The following is a 24,692-nucleotide window of genomic DNA, read 5'->3' as shown; positions in this document are numbered from 1 at the left end:
AATATAACAGAAGCATAGACACACAATATTTTAGAATCAACTTATCTTTTATTAATTCTCTGTACAAGTACAATCCCAAATCCACCCTACGCACTCAGCTGCAGGGGTCTGTGCACTCAGCTGTAGAGCCTCTACCTATCACTATGACCCAATACCTTCAGATCTACTTCTAACTTCTAACCATGCCTTCGCATGTATCTGTTACTTCTAAAAAAACTAACACTGATTTTACACTTAGAGATTCACTCTATTTATACAATCCCATGGTTCGCGGACCATGGGTAGGCTGACACACTTTACATTAAATTAAATTATCTTAGGGCAGACAACCCTAGACTCTTGTGCTTTGCACCTGCATTTCGCGGGGTCTTTACATTGCACTTGACCAAAATTCGGGCTTCAAGCCCCAAAAGCATGCTGTGGGGGGATCCGCTGCCCAACAGGTCCCCAACACAATCATCGTGACTCATCCTCCAGTCACTCTGCCGGTGTGGCGATCTTTGCATGAAGTCCATGCAGAAGGTCTCGCGTAGCTTAGGTGTCTGCAACACACTGTTGCGCCGCCTGTTCTACTTGTTGCACGCGTATCTCTGAACTATCGTTGAGTAAGGGCAACCGTCTGCATGGTGCCCCGGATAGTGTCATACTCCTGCTGCAAGTCGCATGCCTCTATCTCTAGGTGCTATATGTTCGAGTCTTCCTGCAGGCGCGTAAGTATGGTTAGTGCTTGCTCCAACATCCCGATGCACCCCTGTGTCACCTGGCCAATTTGTTCCAACCCCATCTAGATAGTGCAAGCGCACTGCTCTCTGACTTTTGGGGGTGTGGAGTGTTGTGCCTTCAATCACAGCTTAGTGATTTGTAGGTTTAGCTCCAACTAAACCTTTTTCGTTTCCTCCTGGGCCTTGCGAACTCTAGCCGCTAATCTATGAACCCGCTCTACTGCTGCTAGCTCTTTCGGCATGGCCAACTCTGGAATGCTCCTGCATGCTTCCTCTACGGCCTGCTCCAATCGTCTAGCCTGCGCAACCAACGCATCCCTCTGGATTCTGAGCTGGTCCATGTTGATTTTCTGCTCATGTAGGACCTGGATCGCTCGACCTTCCCAGGCACGGAGTTCGACGATGACCCCATCCTACAACTAGTACAATATTTCGCTCGGCAGGCTGGCCAAGTTCAAGCCAACGCCTTCAATGCTGCTCATCACAGCCCGATCATCCTCACTTGCTGCTGCTAACGCACCTTTGGGAAAGATGAAGGTGTTACCCATACGGGTGCACAACGGCTATTCGGCCTCAGCGGTTCCTGCTACGACATACTGGGCCATTATGCCTGTTTGGGGGTACTATACTTATAAACGTTGTAGCTGCTTGCCGAGCGCCCCCAACATAGTGTTCTGCTCCATCCGCAATCCCTGGAGCACGCCCTCCGTGACTTCCCAATTTTTTTTGTTGATATCCAATAGATCACCTTCTGTGAGCATGATCGGGTCGTTGGACGTCTTTGTGGCTTTCCCTTTCTTCCTGGGGACGGTTTTCTCTAGGTCATGCAGCCGCTTGAGTTGTGTTGATTTCGTACTGGGGTCTGCATGGTCCTCCTGCCTGTCCAGTTCCCCAGTTTTCTACCCTGAGGACATCTCCTGGCCTTCCTCGGCCTCTCTGGTTGGTGCAGTTGTAATCTCTGCTGTCTATGCTGCTGCTAGTACATCGACCACCTACTGTTGTGTGGCTGCTTCTTGTTCTTGGCACTTCGTCTCAGCCAGCTGTGTGAGGCACAACTTGGTGTCATTCTTTTGTTGCTAAGCTATCATCTTCTCCATTTCCTCCATGTCCAGGGTGCACCACTCTAGAGGCCATGACTCCATCACACCGAAGATCACATCATCTATTGCAATAAACAGAAGCTTTACCCATTTTCGTGCTGGATCCTTGCGCGCGAGGATATACAGGGTATGCATATCCGCCTTGAATTTTGTTGCACTTTGCAGGCTGTTATGAACTGTAGGGGACAAGCATGGCCTACTGTTGATCCATGTTCGGATGCTCACATCTACAAACACCCAGAACACCTTTATCTCGCGAATCCTGTTCACGTCTTTTGTATCCCAGAGCAAGGTGTACCTCGCAGCTTTGGGTAGGTCACCCTCAGTAGTGGGAAACTAGCTATCTGCCGGCAGCTCCCCTGCAACCAATAGGATGGATAAGAGCAACCACGCATAGTGGAAGGTCTTACCCTACTCCTGGGCCTCCCTGCAGTTTGTCAAGAACTCGTCACAGAGGAACTACGCCCAGTTGAACTGGACGTCCTCTGCGCATTGCTCTGCCAATGTAATCATAGGCGTTGGTACTTCGTCAATGCGGTATTTCCTCATTAGCTTGCTAGAGAGCAACTGGATTGCTACACGCACCCCTTGGTCTTTAATACTTGTTATTGTGTACTCCCGCTTTCTCTTTTCTAGTTTATACTTGGCCTTCATAGCTTCTGTGAGGGCCAAGTCACTGCTTTTTCCTGCTATGGCCGTGGGGTCGTTTCCTTTGACTGGCAGTCAAGAAATTCGGTGAATCAAATTGGCCATGATGGGAATCGACTCCTCCAACCAGAGGTACCCATCATGCACCAAACACAACAACTGCTTGATGACAAAAATGGTGATGGGCGCACGGTGGTAGTGGGGTATCCATCGTAGATGGATTAACCCAACCTTCTCCACACTGCACAACCATTTCTGCTTTATTAACTTCTCCACAACCAACTGTGGGAACTTCTCACTATCCATGAGGTCCCAATCTTTGAACTTCATAGTAGGTACGCATCTCAACGACATACCTCCAAACCTTATATCATCGGGGAGGAGCGGGGTCTGAAGTGCACTCTTCGTGGCCTCCAGGTCCTTTGATACCTTGGCTTTACCCTTCCATGGGGGGATGTAAGGAGGTAACTTTGTTGCAAAATGCTTTTGGGAGGCATCCTCCACCTTATCGTCTTGCACCTCAATTTGGGCGATTAGGGCCTACAAGTCTTCCTCTTCCTCCTCTGTTTCAATGGTGACGGCTTTTCCCTTCTCTGCCATTGACAATTTTCCAAACTGTGGGTTTCTTGGGGATACATGGACTGACCCCATCATTTTCTTATCTTTCTATGGCCACGGCGTGTGTGGTAATTTTGGAACTTTTGGCACAGCTGCCACCTCTCTAGGCTCCTCATGGGCCATACGGGGCTCCGTGGTAACTTTGGCGAATCGTGCTCTTGTTCTAGTAGCTATCGTTGTGTCTACACTTGAGGATGGTAAGAGTATGCGACGCTCAATGCTCTATACTTTCTCAATTCTCAAACAACCAAGTGTTTCCTTGGAGCTGACCTTGGGGGCTTTATAATGTCTTTTGAATTTGAATTCGACCTTCCCCCCACTTCTGCATCACTAATGCCTTCTTGGCGGCAGCTCGTCCCAAATCTAGCTCTTAATTCATGTCTTAATTGCCCGTCGCCCACTCCTTTTTGCCTTAAAGTGGACCTCTTGTCATGAACAGTGACACCAACGGCCACCTCCTAGGCTACCCACGCAACAGCGCAACCCCCTATGCGTGGCCGCGACCCCTATGACATATCGATCCTGTGCACAACATCCTTGTTGCGCAGCTCCCATATAGACTCTTTTAAAGTCCCACGCTCTCTTTCAACTGCTTGGAGCATTGAGACTGTGCTTCCTACAGATAGTCAAGTGGTCGCACCACCGATGCGAGGCTTCAAATCACCTTCCAATCTAGTCTGTTGGCCTTCCTTAGCTACCCTCGTGCCAGTGAACGCCTCGCATTCTTCCTTATGTGGTGCGCTTCCCTCGTTACTTTGTCTGGTAAGGTGCGGTCGCAGCCATGGTAATAGAGCCAGAAATTCTCGGCGACAATCTTCTAATGTGGTGGTATGGCTACCCATATCTTCTCCTGTCCTTCTATCGAGGCGACATGTTTGCGCGATTTCAGTTTCTAGTTTTCTGATTTCCACCTCCATTAACATGCTTTTTTGCTTCAGTCATACCCGATCTTCTTTGAGTTCATGAAGGTCAAGGTTCCCTTGCCGAATGGCTTCTTGAATCTTCATATGTTCGTCCGTGCATGGCTGCATAATCCCTTCTTTCTGGTCCTCACGTGTTGTCCCCATTATGGGAGTTTTTGTATGGGGATTCTTCTCTAAAGCTATGGCCTCGAATCTGCTCATCGTCTTTAGAATCATTCCCGCGCTTAGGTTTTTGTGCATGGCCCTATAGGCCCATCAGACCACTGGTATGCATATGTCCCAATTAGTTCAGCCCAACTGGTAAATCCTATTTAGGATTCTACATACCTTCTTGAATGCTTCTACATGGAACCTCTGTGGGGCGCATCGCTTTTCCTGTTGCTGCATCTGGTTCTGATTTTCAATCCTTATTCTGGGGTGTGCATGTGTGGATTGTACGACACACATTTGCACCCATCGACACAGGTGGGCAGGCAAGTTGTTTCGTCCTGTCTACTCGGTTCTCGTTTGACGCTAGTGGCTTCCAAACTGCAAACGCATCCACCTTCTAAATTCACACCAGTTTACAATGGTCTCTTGATGTGTACCCCACCATCGTGTGGGTGTTGCGCGTAGTTCCCATTCTAACGTACCATATTGCTACTGTTCCGGTACTATGCTTTCAAATTTTTCCAGGAATTCATCCACCGTCATCACCCCATCATAGGTTGGTATTTCCCTTGCCTCTGTCGTCATGCAACACACTCATCTAATCATCATGTTGCAATTTAGCTTTGTAACTTTGTGCAACTGGTTTTTCCAGTGTTCTACTTCTTCGTCTGAATCCGAGGTGCAGGAATTGTCTTGCTCCCATGAGATTCTTCCATCTGTAGTCAGGTTCACCCAATCCCGGTCTCACGCCGTTATCTGGTAAATACAATCTAGCTCATCATCCCTTTCATCGTCGCACACTGGTTTAGTGTAGCGTGCTCCTTCGGCTAGGTCTAGCGGGACTACTACGCATAGGGACTTTTTCTCAAATATCATCTTCCACTTCTTCAGGTTGATGACTCCATTAATATCAGTGGCCCTGTCTATTCCTAACAATAAGGATTGTTATCATCGACAATCTCTATTACCTCAAAGTCTGTTTGTGTGCTCATGCCTTTGATATCAACTGTTACCCCTCGCAACCTCCCCATGGGCAAAATCTTTTGTTGTTTCACCATTCATAGTTGAATAGGGGACCACTGTAATGTGGGCCTACCCATACGTTCCCATGTCTGCTTCGGTAATACATTCATGTCTGAACCTAGTTCTAGGATTACCTGATCCATTTCATACTCGCCAATCTACGCCATCAATCTAATTTCCCTCCTGGTGCGCAATGCATGCTTTCCCAATTTCCAAACTACGCATGGTTCCCCTGACCCTGCACATCTGGTAATCAACTCCTGTAGTCCCTTAACTGCCTTATTGTCACACAACAATTTCATGCACATCTCCAAAAAGGTAGTAAGCATAGAAGGATCTCTCCCTGGCTCTGGTTGATCCTTACTACCTGAAGTAGAGGCCTCCGCGAAGCTCTTCTTAGCTTCCATGAACGTCTCCTTTACACGTTCTAAGTTAAACTCAGGTTCCTTTGTAGGAGCTTTGCGAACCCATGTATCTTCCTCAGGCTGCTTCCCCTTATCTTCCCATGTGGTTGCACCACTTCTGAGCATCATGTTCACATTTTGGTCTTCTTCACACGGTTCAAACCTCATCATTTGGATATTTTGAGTCGAAGGAGGCTGGAGTACCCATTTCTTGCGCATCTGTTCGATCAACGTAGGACAATCTATCATTTCATGATCAAACTGATAACAGTATGAGCAGGATGGTCTTGTTAGGTTGGTACAATCGTGGGCATAGTGCCCCGGACCTCTGCAATTATAGCAAATTAATTGTCCACAGCCCCTTCCTAGTCCCATTCCTCCTCGTCCTTGACCTCTCCCCTGAAATCCAGTGCACGCCATCCCCGCAGCTGGGTCGAGGGCTCGCATTTCTGTCTAGATCCTATAGGCTGGGATCTGATCCATCATTAACTTATAGCTGTGACAAGTACGCTCGTCGTGGCCCACCGAACTACAGAAATGACAAAACAGTTGTTGGGGTGTCAGTGTATACTTCTGCAACAAATGACAATTATCTGTCGTGTGTTTTCCTCCTATCTGACAGATCGCACACTATAACGTGGGTGTCGCACTTGGTCCTGCCTATGCCTCCAGTCTCAATGGCATTGGCCCCTCTCCTTCCAATTAGTTCATAAATATTGGACAATGGTCTTTGTCATGGCCCTGGCCTTTACACTTTACGCACCATACTTCCTAGCACACCTCTAGCCGCGGTGCCCTATCCTGCTTCAAGATCTACATTTCCAAGCATAGATTCTGTAGTTGCATGTGGATTTGTTGAAATCCCAGCCCTGGATCCTGTATCGATGTCTCATGCAACCTCATCGCCATTTCCAATGCTTTGGCCTGGGTAGAAATTTTCTGTTGCGACAGTGCTGTCCTCAGGTGCAGTGTTAGATATGCCACAAACCATGCGTGATGTTGTGCATCCGTGAGCGTCATATTAGCCTCATAGATCGTACTCTTTAGTCATTGATCCAGATCCCAGGGCGTCTCGCCTTGAAGCATCGCGATCTCTTTAAATTCGATGATTGACTATGTCTCTAATTTCGGCCAGCTAAAGGCTCTGTTCACCGCATTCTGGATCTCTGCTATCCCTGCATTTGGGTGGTCATTAGAGTGCTTGATATACCATGTCAACGCATGATCTTGTAGCGCGCTCACCAATGTAGCCTTCTTAATGTTGTCATCCATGACCCCTTGTGCTTCCCAGAATGCTCTTACCACGAACTAGAACTGGTCCGGCTCCTTATTCCCTACTCCTCTGAATACGGGTAGCTTAATCATGCTTGCCATGTCGAACTGCGGGGTTGGTGGAGGTGGAGTGGGTGGAGATGGAGGTGAAAGAGGTGAAGCAGGTGGTGGCATGGGCGGTGGTGATAACTGCCGAATGCATTGCCTTATCAAACTAACAGCACTTCTCGGAGAGACCCGAGCGAGCTCTTCCTCGCTCTCTCGTGAAGGTGAAATTAAGGGATTGTTTCCTAATTCCCCGCTACCTTTGTAGATATTTCCACTCCGCATCATTCCAAACATTAATGTATTCGCATAACCCGCTTTTCACATAATAGCATCTTAATCCAAGTATTCAAGGATTTAATGTACTTACTTCACGGTCCCTTGAGAAAATGTCGTTTTGCTTCGTTGTAGCTCATGGTCGTATCTACTGCAAACTCAGTGATAAATCTCCCTATTATCCGGTCAAGCCAATGGTCCACAGCTTGCGCTATCTTATCTTCTGATACCACTAGTCTGCGCACTAATTCCGAAGTCCACAATATCGGTTGGTCGAGTTTACACCTTCCCTGGCTATCGAATAACCTCATGATCCACTCATACAGTTCAGAAGGGAAGGACGCGAATAAGATCTCATGGATTTCCGTATACATGTAGCGATCTAGCCACCTTTTCTTGGATACCTGTGGAGTTCTGTTTTCCTGTGTCAAGAACTCATAAATCTTCTTGTCCAACCACTCTTCAATTTCCTTCTTTGTTGGGTTCCAGTGGCATGACATCAGACATCCCTTAGGCAGATCCCGGTCTCGACAACAGATCCATTTGTTGGCTTGTTGGGGTCTGACCCAGTTTTAGAAGTGATTTAGCCAAGCAAATCCCGAAACTACCGGCCCTTTCGGCAACAGTCCATGGTGTGCGGACTGAGGTCTCACTCGAGGTAGTATGGGAGGGTGTTGGAACCAGGTTTCCACAACCTAGAGATGTCTTGATGAAATCTAGGAAGTTTGCGAACCAAACCTGTGCGCTTACGCTACTCCATGTAGCCGTCTGTCCTTCGCAACTGCTTCCGCGCAACTCTATAAAGAGCACTAAGAGGTGTTGTCTAGATCCTGTATCCTTACTGTGCTATTATTATAGATATTAACTTAATTGTGCGGGCCCAATATTCTCATTAATCATTCAACATTCATAACAAGTGCGTGCAATCATAAAACTGTAAAGAGATGCATAAATATAACAGAAGCATAGACACACAATATTTCAGAATCAACTTATCTTTTATTAATTCTCTGTACAAGTACAATCCCAACTCTGCCCTGCGCACTCAGCTGCAGGGGTCTGCGCACTTAGCTGCGAATTCTACTAGGCCTTTGTGCACTCAGCTATAGAGCCTCTACATATCACTACGACCCAATACCTTCAGATCTACTTCTAACTTTTAACCATGCCTTCGCATCTATCTGTTACTTTTGAAAAAACTAAGACTGATTTTAGACTTAGAGCCTCACTCTATTTATACAATCCCATGGTCTGCGGACCATGGGTAGGGTGATACACTTTACATTAAATTACTTTATCTTAGGGAAAACATCCCTAGACTCTTACACTCCGCGAACGCATTTCATGGGGTCTTTACATTGCACTTGACAAAATTCGGGCTTCAAGCCCCAAAAACATGCTATGGGGGGATCCACTGCCCAACAAGGTGAACAAGAATGAAAGATGTGAATGGCATTCGAGCTCCGACTATTGTAAGAATTGCACATGTATATTGAAGGATGGAGTAGTCGTGGGCTACCTACATGTTTCTATCAATTGTGGGTCTCATTTAATAAGAATCATGAAAGTTCTTTTATGAAACTTTCACCCCTTGCATTCTACATTCATAAGTGTGGGATATGCACAAACATTACATTGAGGCACCTGAGAAGAATGTTACGAGTTCAAACCACTGTTTAAATGCAAGATAGAGTCTAGGCTGAATTATCTAGGTATTCCATGTGAACCTTTCTCAATTTAAAGGATTGGAAGGAGATACTCTAAAAATCCTATGTAAGTAATATAATATTGATGCTCCTCTAACCACAAGTTCAGTAAGTATTGCACAGTTCGATTTTTACTCCTATTAGTGTAGGTTTTAACCCCGTACAGAAATTACATGCATATGAATTCTAAAACACAGAAAATAAACAATGCAAAAGCATAACACATAAAACACATATACACAGAGATTTTCCCCTGGATCCCAAAACCGGGACTACCAACTTAATTTTTCATTATTTTCCTTTCAATGTTATAATACATATTTATAAATGTGGAAGCATCTAATACCATGGACCAAAAACCATCACATCCAATACCATGGACCAAAAACCATCACATCCAATACCATGGACCGAAAACCATCGCGTCCAAAAACATGTGCGAAAATCATGCACAAAACCATAGGTGGGTCCACCCAACCTAACATAGGGTCCAAAACCAAAAGTGGGGTTACGGGTACGCCTCAAACCTCCTGTGGGCCCCCCCAACTACACAATCGGTGTGATGAAGGGGGGCTCTGGCCCCCCTCTAACCCCCCGGTAAACTACATGGGCCAGTCGTGGAAATAATATAACACAACCCAACATTCACCCACTTGTTGTTTTCTTTCCACATGGGGCCACAAGAGAGCTTAGTCATTTTTCCAGCCCTGAAATGCCCATTGTCTCTCTACACCAAGAGAACTTCTTAGAGCTCACAGATTTTGTTAATGCATTTGTAGTATCCTTCAAAGTGTCCACCTTTACCAGCAACACCTTTTTGTCTTCTATCATATCCCTCACAAAGTGATACTAACATCAATGTGCTTTGTCTTTGAATGAAATGTGGGGTTCTTTTCCAAAAAAATTGCACTTTGGCTGTCATAGTCTATCCTTATAGCTCCCTGTACTAACCCCATACTTGAACACAATCTCTGCAACCAAATTGCTTCCTTGCTTGCATGAGTGGCTGCCATGTATTCTGCCTCTATAGTTGATAGTGCCACTACAGATTGTTTCTTGCTCATCCAACTGACTACACCTCCAAATAGGTTAAACATATACCCACTTGTAGATCTTCTCTGATCTATATCTCTAGCCCAGTCTGCATCAACAAAGCCACGAATATCCAACATTCTATCCAATCCTGGTCTTCCTTGGTAGCACAAACCATAATCACTAGTGCCATGCAAATACCTGAAAACCCGCTTCATTGTTGTCCAATGCTCCTTCCCTGGTTTTGACATAAACCTGCTCAATACTCCCACTGCATGTGCAATGTTTGGTATAGTATAGACCATTTCATACATTAGGCTATTGACTGCACTTGCATATGGAACATGGGACATGTCCTCTTCCTCTTCTTGTGTCTTGGGACACTTTTCAGTAGATAACCTCACACCTACAGGAATAGGAACCTTCACCGGTTTACTATCATGCATATTAAACCTTTGCAATATTGTCTCAACATACTTCCTCTGGTTTAACCAGAGCTTCCTCTTTGCCCGATCTCTTTTAATTTCCATGCCCAAAATATAGTTTGCAGCACCAAGATCTTTCATGTCGAATTTGGAGGAAAATTGGGTCTTCAAATCCTGGATAATTTCTTTGTCAATTCCAGCCAGAAACATATCATCCACATACAAGACCAGATAAATAACATGGTCACCAATTAATTTAAAATACACACAGTGATCTGCTTTGCTTCTGGTGAAGCCAAGTCCCCGTATAAATGTATCAAATTTCTAATACCACATCCTTGGAAGCTGTTTTAACCCATACAGAGACTTCTTTAACTTGCATACCAGTTCTTTCTTACCCTTCATTACAAATCCTTCAGGTTGCTTCATGTAGATCTCCTCTTCAAGATCCCCATGAAGAAATGTTGTCTTCACATCCATCTATTCTACCTCAAAATGAAAAGCAGCAACAACAGATAAAAGTAATCTAATAGAAGTTACCTTGGAAACAGGAGAAAAAATATCACCAAAATCAATTCTCGACACCTGGGAATAACCTTTTGCTATCAACTGAGCTTTGTATTTCTCCACTTTTCCTTCTACATTTGTCTTCTTTTTGAACACCCATTTGCTACCAATGGGTTTCCTTCCAGCCAGCAACTCCACCAGATCCCAATCCTCATTTTTGTGCAAAGATGCCATTTCATCAACCATGGCCTCTTTCTAGAGTATTCCATCCTCTGAATCTACAGCTTCCTTCACAGATCTGGGATCATCATCAGTAAGAGACAAAGCAAAATTTGAATAGAAAGAAGATGGACTATACCTTTTTGGTTGCCTTCTTTCTCGAATTGATCTTCTCACAGCCAAAGTTTGTGGCTCTTCATCTTTTGATTCCTCCTCTGCTGTAGAGTATGATTCTTCCTCCTTTAGCTCAAACTCTATCTTCTCAGGTTCCTTTGGTTGGACTTCATGTTTAATAACATCTTTCACCTCTCTGCACACCACATCTCGGCTGTACACAACCTTCCTTGTTACTGGGTTCCAAAGCTTATAACCCTTTAAACCATCCTTATACCCAATAAAGATTCCCTTTTCATATTTACTATCCAACTTGGTTCGTTTCTCCTTTGGAACATGTACATATGCATCACATCCAAATACCCTTAGATGTGAAAGAGAGGGTTTCTTACCAATCCATACCTCTTGTGGAGTCTTATCCTCCAACACTGATGAAGGTGACTTGTTGACCAGGTAACATGCAGTATCCACTACCTCTGCCCATAATTCCTATCCTAACCTAGCACCACTGAGCATGCTTCTTGCCCTTTCCATCAACGTCTTGTTCATTCTTTCTGCAACTCCATTTTGTTGAGGTGTATATGGAGTAGTCTTCTAGCGTGCTATACCACACTTCTTATAGAATTCTTCAAATTCCTTGCTACAAAAATCTCCACCATTATTTGTCCTCAGCACCTTTATCTTCTTCTCTGTCTAATTTTCCATGAGAGCCTTGAATTCTTTAAACCTGTCAAAGGCTTCAGATTTCTTCTTAAGAAAATATATCCATATATTCCTTGAGAAGTCATCTATAAATGATACATAGTACATAGACTTACCCAGTGATGGAACCTTCACAGGTCCAAACACATCACTGTGCACAAGCTCTAATATATGTTTTGCCCTCTTACCACCAGAGGGGAAACTCACCCGATTCTTCTTTCCATATACACAATTTTCTCCAGAGAGCTATTACTCATACCTTCTACCATACCTTTACCATGAAGTATTCGAAGGCCCTTCTATCCAATACGTCCAAGCCTTTGATGCCACAACATGGTCTTTTCTCTAGAGACCACTAGATTTTCTGCTCCACTTTCAAGAACCACAGAATTGTTGCACCCATCAATAACAGTGCTACCTTGCAGCTTGTACAGAGTTCAATTCGAACTCCCTGCATCAATACCAGTGCTACCCAAACCATTTTGCAGGTATCCTTATGAAACACTATTTTTACACCTACATAATCCAGCTTTCTTACAAAAATGAGATTTATGGCTAATGCAGGAATATGTAGAACACCCGGAAGTGTTCTAACCCTTCCACCTTGCAACTTCAACTTTACTTTTCCACAACCAACAATTCTAGCCTTCCTATCATCCCCCAAGAAGACATCACCACCATCATATTTCTCATACTCATAGAACCACTCTCTATGGGGAGTGAAGTGAATGGATGCACCTGAGTCAATCAACCATGCCTCATGATCTACATGTGTACCTGAAGAAGCCAAGTACACATCCCCACCTTCATCTGAGGTGGTTTTCGCCTCTGTAGAAGGAGCATCATCAGATCCCTTTCCTTTATAAGGAGCTTTAGATTTACCGTCCATTTTGTAGTGCCCTTCATTTCCGCATTTCCAACACACCTCCTTTGGAGGTTTTCCTAGAGATTTAGATCTCCCTCTAGATTTAGATCTCCCACTCGATGAATTATTTTTGCTTTTATTCTAGGACCGTCCTCGTACAGACAAGGCATCACCATTCTGGCTCTCCATATTTTTTCATCTCATCTCCTCCGTCAGCAAGGCTGAGACTATTTCATCAAACTGAAAGGCAGTTGCATTACTACCTATTGCAATAACCAGACTATCCCACGAATATGGTAGAGAACACAACAAACGGATGCACTTATCTTCATCTGAAATTTTAATATCAACAGATGCTAACTGACTTACCACTATATTAAATGTGTTCAGATGCTCTGTCACTGAGTCTCCATATTTTATCCTCGGGTTATACAGATTTTTATGTAGGAACATTTTATTCACCAGAGACTTAGATTGGTATAAAGTCCCTAACTTGTCCCACAAAACCTTCGCCGTAGCTTCCCCTGATACATTCACCACTACTGAATCTGAGACACACAATCATATTGTGCTCTTTACCTTCCGATCCAACTTCTTCCATTCTTCATCGAACACTCCCGTTGGTTTAGTACCCAGATCTACCACGATCTATTGATCTTTATCCACCAACAAATCCTCCATCTTGAGTTTCCACAACTCAAAACTCTGACCATTAAATTTCTCTATCTCTATCTTTCTACTGCTCGCCATTTTCTTTCACCACCAGAAACGATCTCGCAGATCTCCCACTGAATGGGGTCTACCATAGGCCTGAGTGAAACCCCTCAGCAACCAAGGCATCCCCTTGAAGACAAAACTGCTCTGATACCAAATGTAGGTTTTAACCCCATACAGAAATTACCTGCATACGAATTCTAAAACACAGAAAATAAACAATGTGAGAGAATAACACATAAAACACATATACACAGAGATTTCCCCTGGATCCCAAAACCAGCACTACCAGCTTTATTTTTCATTATTTTCCTTTCAATGCTATAATACATATTTATACATGTCGAAGCATCCAATACCATGGACCAAAAACCATCATGTCCAATACCGTGGACCGAAAACCATCACATCCAAAAACATGTGCGAAAATCATGCACAAAACCATAGGTGGGTCCACCCAACCTAACATAGGGTCCAAAACCAAAATTTTCCGGGGCACTTCCCCAAACCCCATAAAGTGGGGTTACGGGTATGCCTCAAACCCCCTGTGACCCCCCACTACACAATTGGTGCAACGAAGGGGGGCTCCGCTCCCGCTCTAACCCCCCGGTTAACTATGTGGGCTCGTCGTGGAAAGAATAGAACACAACCCAACAATTAGTGCTCCTAGAACCCCAGGCAATTAATGATCTTGGTGCACAACTTTCATATGCATTAGGGACTATTTATATTCTTTAAAGTTGCAGTTATTTGGCATTGTATAAGATATCTATTCATAATTTCACTAGTAATTTTACATTCTAAGCAAGTGCATTTGTAGTTGAAGCATTGTTGTGAATTAGATCGACTTGATGATGCATTAAATTTATTGAATACCCTAATCCATTCCACTATTAATGGGATGGTAAAAGTCAGTAAGGAAAATCTTTTCAAACTTGCTTGCAAAATGCACAAGGAAAGATAGAGTTTTTGCAGCTTGAGTCATAACTACAACGAGAGGACTTACAAAAAAATATTCATCATTTTGAACTTGTTTTTGTTCAGAAAAATCCCCTTTTTAGTTTGAAGTTGACTCCCATCAACATGAAAAAATTAATCAAGATAGTAACGTTGAGGTTGATTCGGGAAAAAAATTACATGCCGGAGTATAAATTCAGCCTGCACTTCCCAAGCCCATCATTGGACCTTGGGAAGAGCTTGTCAACAACAAGAAAAAAATAGATCTTGGACATGACAAAGATGTTTCCTTTCATAATCCAAACTATTCTATGTGAATCCAATTTCAGAGTGCTGGATTTCTTAAGGACAACTCATAATCACCTGCTCCTCCTCCGCAACAACAAAAATGTCAAATGCCACAGAGTTGGCCATGCAAAATATCATTGTTTTGATTTTATCCATATGAGAATTGTGGTCAGCACAATCATCATTCAAATAGATGCTTCAGAAACAAGCCTCTTGCAAGAAAAAATATTTACCTTGGATGGATCACTTCTTGGCAATGTGCTTCAATAGCCAAGAAGATATTTCACTCGTATCACATAATTGGTTCTCAAGTTTTGAAAAGTCTTGCTATTGTTTTCCTCATATTCTTACCTTGTATCTTATAGGGGGGGGGAATTGATGGTCATCTACAAGTATAAAAGATAAACCAATTGAGTTTGAGCTAAAGCCTGAACCTCCTTCCTGAGCCTACAACCAGAGACAGACATACCTAGATTCCAATTTGTAGCCAGAGACATAAAGAAGCCTTTGAGCATGCCTTTGGTTAGTGTCCTTCCTTAAACCACTGCAAGTTGCAGAACCCCCTTTTCCAAGTTTAAGGTCTCCCTCTTCAAATCATTAAGGAGCACTTCCTCTAGCAAAAGACTTCAAATTCTTGCCAAATTTTGAAGAGTTTTGGGAATCACACTAAGCATTCCTTTGGTTGGTGGCCTTCCTTAAACCACCGTAGTTTGAAGACCTTCCTTTTTCTAGTTTGAAGGTCTCCCTCTTCAAATAATTAAGGAGCACTTCCTCTAGCAGAGGCCTTCAACTTCTAACCATATTTGGAAGAGTTCCAAGAACTGCACTAAGCATTCCAGTGTTCATGGTTATCCTTAAACCATCATTGGTTGAGACTTTGAGTTCTCCCACCTTATGAAATTATCTCAGAGATAAAATTCAACTGTTTTTGTCATGCATTGTTGTATTTTTGTATTAGAGTCTATTCTTGGACTCATATATACCCCTTCAGATTAAGGGGGAATGTTGGACACCTAATCCACTAAGGGTTGGTGTGGCATGTGAAGAGTCACCAAAGTCCACGAGAAACTTTGGTCTATGAATACCAAGGGTCACAAGAATGTATTATAAATGTATATCTTTGTTAATAGAAATGTGATTCACATTTATCCTATTTGGTTGTCCATTATTATTGTGTGTTTAACAATAGAGATAAGGGTTTTGGCTAGAGTTAGAAGTAATTTTAGGAATATTCTTGGCTTCCATGTTATATAACTTCTTTTTATACATGAGATACCTAGTCATAACTGTTCTTTCCATGGGGAAAATGATAACTTCAATCAAGAGGATAGGGTAGGGAGTAGTAATCTTGAGGTTGTAGGCTATAAATTGCTTTTGGATTAGCTCAATCTTACTCCATGATTATATATATAATTTGTAACCTCAAACCTCACATTAATATGAAATAATAGGGGTGACAAGACTCTAAAAGAGGATTTTTTTACTCCATACCCAAAGATCTGTTAACTTCCAATTGTTTTCAAGTCCATAATAATATTTCTAGCCTCCAATCATCCTTTTATTGATTCTATAATTCCAATTGAGTTGACGATGAATGTCGATTCCTAGATATTTGTACCAAAAAACTTTATCCAAGTAGTTATTATCATATGTAAAACTATCATAGTTGATCTTGTCAATATTAACAGTCATACCCATCTTGGAGTATTAACCCTGGAGGATTTTAAATTTCTTGTCAAGATCATCATGACTCTTGGATAAAAGAACATTATTACCAACATAAAGGGGATGAGTAATCACCATACAAATAATCTTGGGGCCATCACATCTTATATCTTCCAAACTGGTCCGAATAGAAAGTGGAATCCACCCATGGTATCCATCCACCCATGGTATTCATCCACCCATGGAATTTACCCATGGTAATGTAAGTGGCATCCACCCATGGCATTCATTCACCCATGGTAGTGTAAGTGGTATCCACCCATGGTATTGATTCACCCATGGTATTTACCCACCCATGGAATTTACTTGTGGTAACTAAAAAATAATATAAGTAACAAATCGCATATTGTAAAAGGACATATTTTCCACCACAACGTATCTTTTACAATTATTATTTGTTTTAATTAAAAAGATTCTTTGTGGTTTTGTTTACTGTGTGTTCTCATATTTTTTTTATCATTTCAATTCTTATATCTTTGGGGTCTCCTCCCCAAGATACAGATTAGTGGTATTATAATTATTTTATGACATCATGGGAATGAGGGTTTGAAGCATATTTGAGTTCCAAAGTTTTATATCAATATTCATAGTAATTTATGCAAGTTACACTACCTCCACAAATCATTTTAGAAGGTTCAAAATGGATCATTATCTCAAATGGGTTCTTTACGAAATTTGATTTCCTTTCCTGGTTTGAGAGATATGAGCAATTGAAGTTACACATTTCTGGAATGTTGCACGGTCGCGCGTACCATGAGTTTCTGGAATCATTTTCTCACTCCACTTGTCATAAAAGTTCAATTTTCTTTATCAATATAATTATCTCTTCAATACCTCAAATCGGTCTTTGACAGAATTTGATTTCATCTTCTGTAGCAGAAGTTATCAACAAAGTTGTAGCAAGGGGTCTATAATGTGAAAGAATCTTTTACAACATCTCCTTGGATAAGAGAATCTACCAGAAAAACCACCATACGTTTACCACGTACACTGACAAGCATCACAGTTATGGATCACCCACAAAGCCAAGGTTATGGGTCAACTACACAAAACCCTTGGTGTTGAAGTCCATTTGCTAGGCCATATATTATTAGTATCACAATTGGTCACAAGCATAATAGGGTATCTCTATCCTCAGATATTTGTTTGTCATCATTATGGCTCATCCACAAATTCAAACTTCATCAAAGTCCATTTGATAGGCTACACACTATCAGTATCACAGATGGTCACAAGCATTACAGGGTATCTCTATCCTCAGATCTTTTTTAATCACGAGTATGGGTTAACCACACAAAACCCTTCTCTTCAGTGGCTCTTCATATTCAACGAAGGATTCTCAGGAGGGAACTTCACACAATGGGAACCATTTCTTCTTAAGGATGAAGTAATGATCTGAATGGAAAATGACATCCACCAATGGTATTCATCCACCCATGGTATTTATCCACCCATGGTATTGTAAGTGGCATCCACCCATGGTATTCATTCAACGATGGTATTTACCCATGGTATTGTAAGTCGCATACACCCATGGTATTTATCCACATATGGAATTTACCTATGGTATTGTAACTGAAAAAGGCTATAAGTAACAACTCACATATTTTAAAAGGACAGATTTTTCACCACAATGTAGATTTTACAATTATTCCCCGTTTTAATAAAAAAAAATCTTTGTGGTTTTGTTTACTATGTGTTCTCATATTTTTTTATCATTTCAATTTTTTAGATCCTGGGGGCCACCCCCTAAGATTCAGATCATAAACACTCTTCTAGCTTATCAATTTAAATTTCAAAAAGGCTAGGGGATAAGGGACACCCTTTCTTAGCTCTAATATTGCATTTAATTTCTTCTGAACAACTCTTGATGGTCCTAAGCTTTGCAATAACATTCTTGTATAGCCTAGTCATAATAACCATCAACTCGATAGGAACCATTATCTATTCTACCATCTTCCATAGCTTTAATATTTTGAGGAATATTGTTGAACACTTTTCTAAAGCTATAAGAAAAAAAACATAAGGGATCAGTTTTATTATTGTGACATTCCTCTGTAATGATCGTAAGAGTAACAAGATGACCTATATTTGAGTGATGTCTCATAAACCCAACTTTCCATTTAGCTTTTTACTATGGATTTCAAGCCCAAGGATAATCTTCTTTTCCAAAATGAGAAAATATAGCTTGGTTAAAATGTGCTTGATCATAATCTTCCTATAGTTAGAGAATATTTTAATCCCCACTTTTAAAGATAATCTCAATAAGGCTTTGCATACAAGGCTTAGGGAGACCTTGTTTCACTACCAAATTGAGGAGTTTTTGTATATGATTGATGATGACAAAGCTTCACATTTTGAAAATTTTAGCTTGGTATTCTTCAATATCCCTAGCTTTCCCATTAGCAAGTTTCTTAATCTTGAACTCAATATATTCGAAAGAAAAAATATCCTTAATTATATGAGTGTTCAAGATAGTTCCCATGGTGTCAAGGGAATCTTCAAGATTCTTAAGATATATATCGTAGTTCTTTAAGGGATCAAATTATTTTCTTTTGTTTTACAAACAAGAATTTTCTTCCAAAACATTATGGGCTCAACTTTTGAAAGGTGAAGAAGATGTTCTTGCCTCCCATTTATATAGGATATTTTCTTAATTTTTTGATAAGAGCTTTGCATATATTTACTTTTTCAAGCATTATGGTTTCACTAGGACTATCCCTAATCACTCTTCTAGCAATTTTACAATAATGATCATACCAAGGGTTAGAAGAAATATTATTCTTCTTATAAGAAACCTTTATAGAGAAATTGTTAATGGTAGTGGAAAAGGTTGTAGTAAAATTGTGGTAGGTGTGATCAATTTTATCATTATATGTTAAGAAATATAAATCCCTATTTACATCCTTTACGAAGACATCCATTTTAATATTGCCAAAACACATGTTCCTTTTGAATTTCACAATTCTCTTGCATGTAGATGGTGTGTATGTCAAGGCTTAGAGTTAAGGTTACAAGTCTATGGTCAAAATTAGGCTCACGGTTATTTAGTAGGTAAAGGTTAAAAATACGGTTAAGGACATGGATATCAGATATTGCATAATACACACAAATGCCAAGCCCATGAATACGACTCATCTAGATAGAGTTTGGACACTTATTAATTCCATTACATATTATCAAATCTTGGGAATTATAGAGCATGATTAGCTCGGTACCAAATAAGTTCTCTGTTATGTCTTCAAAATTTCTTTTGAACCTACTAGCTAAGCCAAAGTCCTCATCTAGCCAGAGGATGCAATTAGAGAATGTTTCTGGGTGCAATTAAAATACAAAAATAATAAAATCTAAGTAAGATATATATATATATATATATATAGATATATATATATATATATATATATATATATATATATATATATGATTCTTAACCATGAATATTTATCCCCACTTATCATGGAGATTCTTAATCTATAAATAAAGTTTGTTACAATATCAATATCGTGAGCCAATACTATGATTTATGAATACCGCATACCTAAAAAATCATAACTCATTTCATATGACACTCGTTTATATGTAATTTGTTTATTTATGAATTTAATTAAAAAAGGAAAAAAACATAATTGCTTTGGAAATAAATTAGCTTTTGATTTGTGCATACTATAAAAAATATTATATAGAGGTTAAATCTCTACCTTCCATTTAATAATTTTTATAATTAAATAAAAAATTTAAATACCTTATTCTAAAATTAATATGTCATTAATATGCCCTTCGGATAAAAATTTCATTTTATTTTTATTGAATTGTGTTAATATTAATATGTCATATAACTTACATGTTAAGAAGAACATGTACTTATGTTTTCTTTTAAATTATAATGAATGGTAGGCTACCTTGTAGGCATCACATGCCTGATTGGGAGAGCATGTCATGTGTTACTCATCCATTTTCAATGAATGTGATGAAAATTAACACAGAGTGATTTATGGATGGAGATTTTTATAATATTAAAATGGAAATGGATGCTTAAAATAGCTATTGGTTTTATAAATTATATATGATTTGTTGTTTTATTACCATTATATATATTTTGAGTATTTTGATGGGTAATACTGTATGAATTTATGGAATGTATTATTGTTAAATTTTATTAAAATTTTTTTAAATGTATTGTAATTTTTGTAGAATAATATATTGATAATTTTAAATAGATTTTTTTAGAAAATGAGTATCTAATTGTGGTATGTTTTTGTCATATTTTTTCATAATTATTTGTTTATTTTTTGTGCATTTTTTTTCATTAATTAGAGGACACATATTTTGTAATTTTATTTTTTTTCATTTGGTACTAGAGCTTGATCACCTTATTTTTGGGTATTGGGGATAAGGTTTTGTTTGGGTCTAATCATGGTTTGAATGAGAGCTTGCATAGAAGAAATATTGTTTTTTGAAAAATGGAATATTTGTGATGGAGGACATCCTCCACTATGAAAAACTAACAATAGGAACTATTGAAAAAAAGGGAAAGGAGCCTTATCAATCTTTTTTTGGTTGATTTAGTGTTGAGAATACATTGTAGTGAAATTTTGGAAGAAGTTGGGGGACATGTACTACGCAAAATTCATAGTCAACAATCACCATCATCCTTCTTATATGCCATGAGAATGGGTGATGGTAATTCAATAGTCAAGTAATAGATTGGGTTTAATATTAGCATGAACTAGTTTAACTTAATTGAATTCAAGATTAATAAGAAGGATCATTGCTTGACCCTCCTATTTTCTTTGTCAAATACATGAGACAACTTGGAAATGGTTGTTGGAAGCATCACAAATAAACAATTTCACAGGAGATGAGGTGGAAGGATTTTGAATCCTCCATGATGCCCTTGTTGTTCAAGGAAGATGAAAGAAAAAGGAAATAAAAGGCAAAATGGATGCCCTTGTTGTTCACAGAAGATGAAAGAAAAAGGAAATAAAAGGGAGAAGGTAAGATATAAATCTTGTGGGGGATCTAAGTCTCCTAGAAATTCCAAAGCAAGATGTTGGAATTGCAGCAAGGTCAATATTACATAAGAGACTACAAGGAAGATAAAAATGGATAAAGAAAGAAAAAGAATATGAATTTGATAATGGATCAAAAAAATTCTTAGGAGAATGCTGGAGCTTCCTTTGTTGTGGACTTAGGGACCCCTGCATGTCAGAATGCAGGGTTGATATATTATAAACCTTCCAACCACATGGCTACCCATCAAGAGTTGTTTCTACTGTAGGAGAAATATGATAATGGAAAGGTATACCTTAGTGTTGATGCCTCTAAAATTGTTGCACCAACATTGGGGATAACCACCTGGTTTGGCCCTTAATACAGTTCCTTTTCCGTTTGGGTGGTGGCCCGACTGGATAGTATGGGACCAGTTTCCCAATAAAATGTGTTTTGACGAATTGGTGTTTAATATATGTAACAAAATGATAGATGATTTGGACAATAAACTTATGAAAGTATACAAATAGATCTATATATAACCCGGATAATCCAATATCAATGCGATTTATAATGATTTCTGGTAATCAAATGCTAATGAAGATCAATCACTTGGCTACAGAAAGTTAAGCATGAACGATGATCACTTTAAACAAAGTGATATATAACATATTGCATATCATAATAACATCAATTGTCAGCATATGTGTTCAGAATATCAATTCCAACTTATTCAAAAGTGATATAATGCAGAATTGTTATGAACATTCACATATAACAACAATATCGAATCAAAAAACTGTTTAATTGCACAACACAAAACAAAGGACATTGATAAAAGTACCATATGTATTTGAATCCTATCACGGAAGTAACAGTCTGGTTCGCTCTTCCTATTCTGGAAAATTCAAAAAGATACAGAAATGCAAGTCCTCTTGAAATCCCTTAACAACAAGTTTGAACCTTTATCCCTGTCTTCTACAAAAGTAAATTAAGAAGTGCAGAAATGCTATCTTCTTAAATCTAATTTAATACAATTTTAGGACGCCTTCTCAAATGACATGAAAGGGTCTTTATAGCAAAAATAAAAACAAACTATTCGTAAAAGGTGCTTAAGGTGGTTAGAACAACCTTTCCCAAAATATGGGATTTCATGTTAAAAATAGAATTGTGATAACTTTTGAAAAGATGCATTGAATCTATTAGTCCTCCTACGGCTTTAACTGACAAATCTCGAGCATAGTTTGGATCTCTAGCGGATGACTCATCCTTGCACGTAACTAACCTGTGTATACTACATCCAAGAGTTCTGGCATCATGCAATCGGCTGCATCAGCAAGACATTTGATTGTCATTTGTTGGCTATGTGGTTTGACTAAATAGAACCAATGTGTATCCCAATTGAGGCTTTTTAATTTTTTGAGTTGCTCCTCTCTTGTATTCAAATCTTGCTTCCATTGTTTTTCTAACACTTTTGCTTTTGGAAGGTTTTATGGGGAACACTCAAAAATTAAATTGGCGTTGTGTAAGTTATCATTTATCAGCTCAATGATACTATTCATCACTACCCTGGCTCTTGAAGTTTCTCTTTCTTCTTTAATCAGCTGTGTCTCCCATTCTGAAAATAATATCTCCTTATGAGATTCTTCAATTACTGGCAATTTAGCAGCCCTTCCATTTTATGTGTTTTGCCAAGAGATGTAACCTCTTAGTTTGTCATCTGCATCCTTGAATTCCAACCTGGAATTGACCGCTTGATTTATCAGTGCATTGGTTTTGATACATGGTAGATGAATGAGAGATATCTTTTGGCAAAGTTGGGTTAGCTGTTGAGATAAGAAATTTATTTATTTCTAAGGCTTCCTTTATAAACTCTTCAACTTTGGGATTGTCTTTGAATTGCTCCATTGAGAGTTGTAGCTGCTTTATTTGCTCGTCCTTAGATTTGATCTCTTCATGATGTGCCAGTTTTAGTTGTTGGAACTCCTGAGATAGTTATTGTTGTCTTTCAATAGCCTACTGATCAATCCTCTATTTTTCCACTATTAACAGTTCTTCAAGTTGTTTAATCTTTTGATCTTTTTCCTTGACCAATTGATTAACTTCTATTGCTTTATCTATCGTGGCAGTTGTATACGCTCCAGCAAAATGAGATAATTTGGTCAAGTCCTCAGAGGGATTGACTTCTAAGCCTTTCCATATGACATTCATGGATTCATCTTGAGGAAATGTTGTTGATGCTTGCTCTATATTTCTCTTTTTCCTTTGCCTTTTGACTATAGCTCTGTGTTTAGGGCTATAAAACACATCCAAAGGTGGGATTTTCTCTATTCTTAGTGTAATTTCTGATGAAGGATACTTAGGAATTATCTCAATTTCTTTTAGAGCTGAGTCCTTGGTGGATGGTTTTTGATTCACAGGATCATGAATCATGGGCTGCTGTCTTAAGGGGGATCCCGTTTTGATAACATTTTGGGTATCACTTTTACCTTTGATCTGTTGATCAAACTATTCCCATTCTTTGATCAATATCGGATCAATGTGGTCATTTGTGCCTAACTGTTCACTTGCCTTGTCACTTGTCTCAGCTGCACCAAAATTTTTCTCTATATCCTACTCTGTGCTTTGCTCTGTTTGCTAGATGACTGGTGCAATATTCAATAAGTCCAGTGGTACTGTCTGAAGCCTTTGCATCCTGTATTGGATGAATTGGTCCATTTTTGCTGATTCCAGCTTGATTTTTTCCAGGTGGCTCACTTGTGTGAATGTCTCTGCTGATGTAAATAAGTCATCGAATTCATCATTCTCATGGAAAAAAATTTTAACCTTTACTAGAGTAGTAAAATTAAAAGCAACTTTACTCGGGTCATACTGTCTTTTGGGAATAACAGCTAAGTTCAAACCATTTGTTTTCTCGGCTTCAATTTGGGCATGTTTATAGTCATGCAATGAATAGGTGTCGCATTGAATAGGAAAGGCAGGCCATAACTATTTCTTGGCATCTTTGAGATTTTTTGCAAGCCCTTTTTCAACTATCTGATAGGCTATTTCCCTAGCCAATAGTTTGTCTCGGAAATAAAGCGGAAGGACATGCGGGTCGGTAATGATACCAAAAACCCTAATGTATGTGAATAGTTCTTCCCCAAACCAACTGCCAATTGAAGTTAAATTAATACTAGCCTCCTTGGGCAACCGAGGAGTTGGTCTATTAAAAATGGCCTGATGAATGGGTAGGATGAAGCCATGAAAATTTTTGTAGAAAGGCTTC

This window comes from Pinus tabuliformis, chromosome 2_1 (genome assembly GCF_031772625.1).
Source record: "Pinus tabuliformis cultivar Carrire ecotype Pingquan chromosome 2_1, CPIR1, whole genome shotgun sequence".
Lineage (NCBI taxonomy): Eukaryota > Viridiplantae > Streptophyta > Pinopsida > Pinales > Pinaceae > Pinus > Pinus tabuliformis.
Note: the sequence above shows the minus strand (reverse complement) of the source record.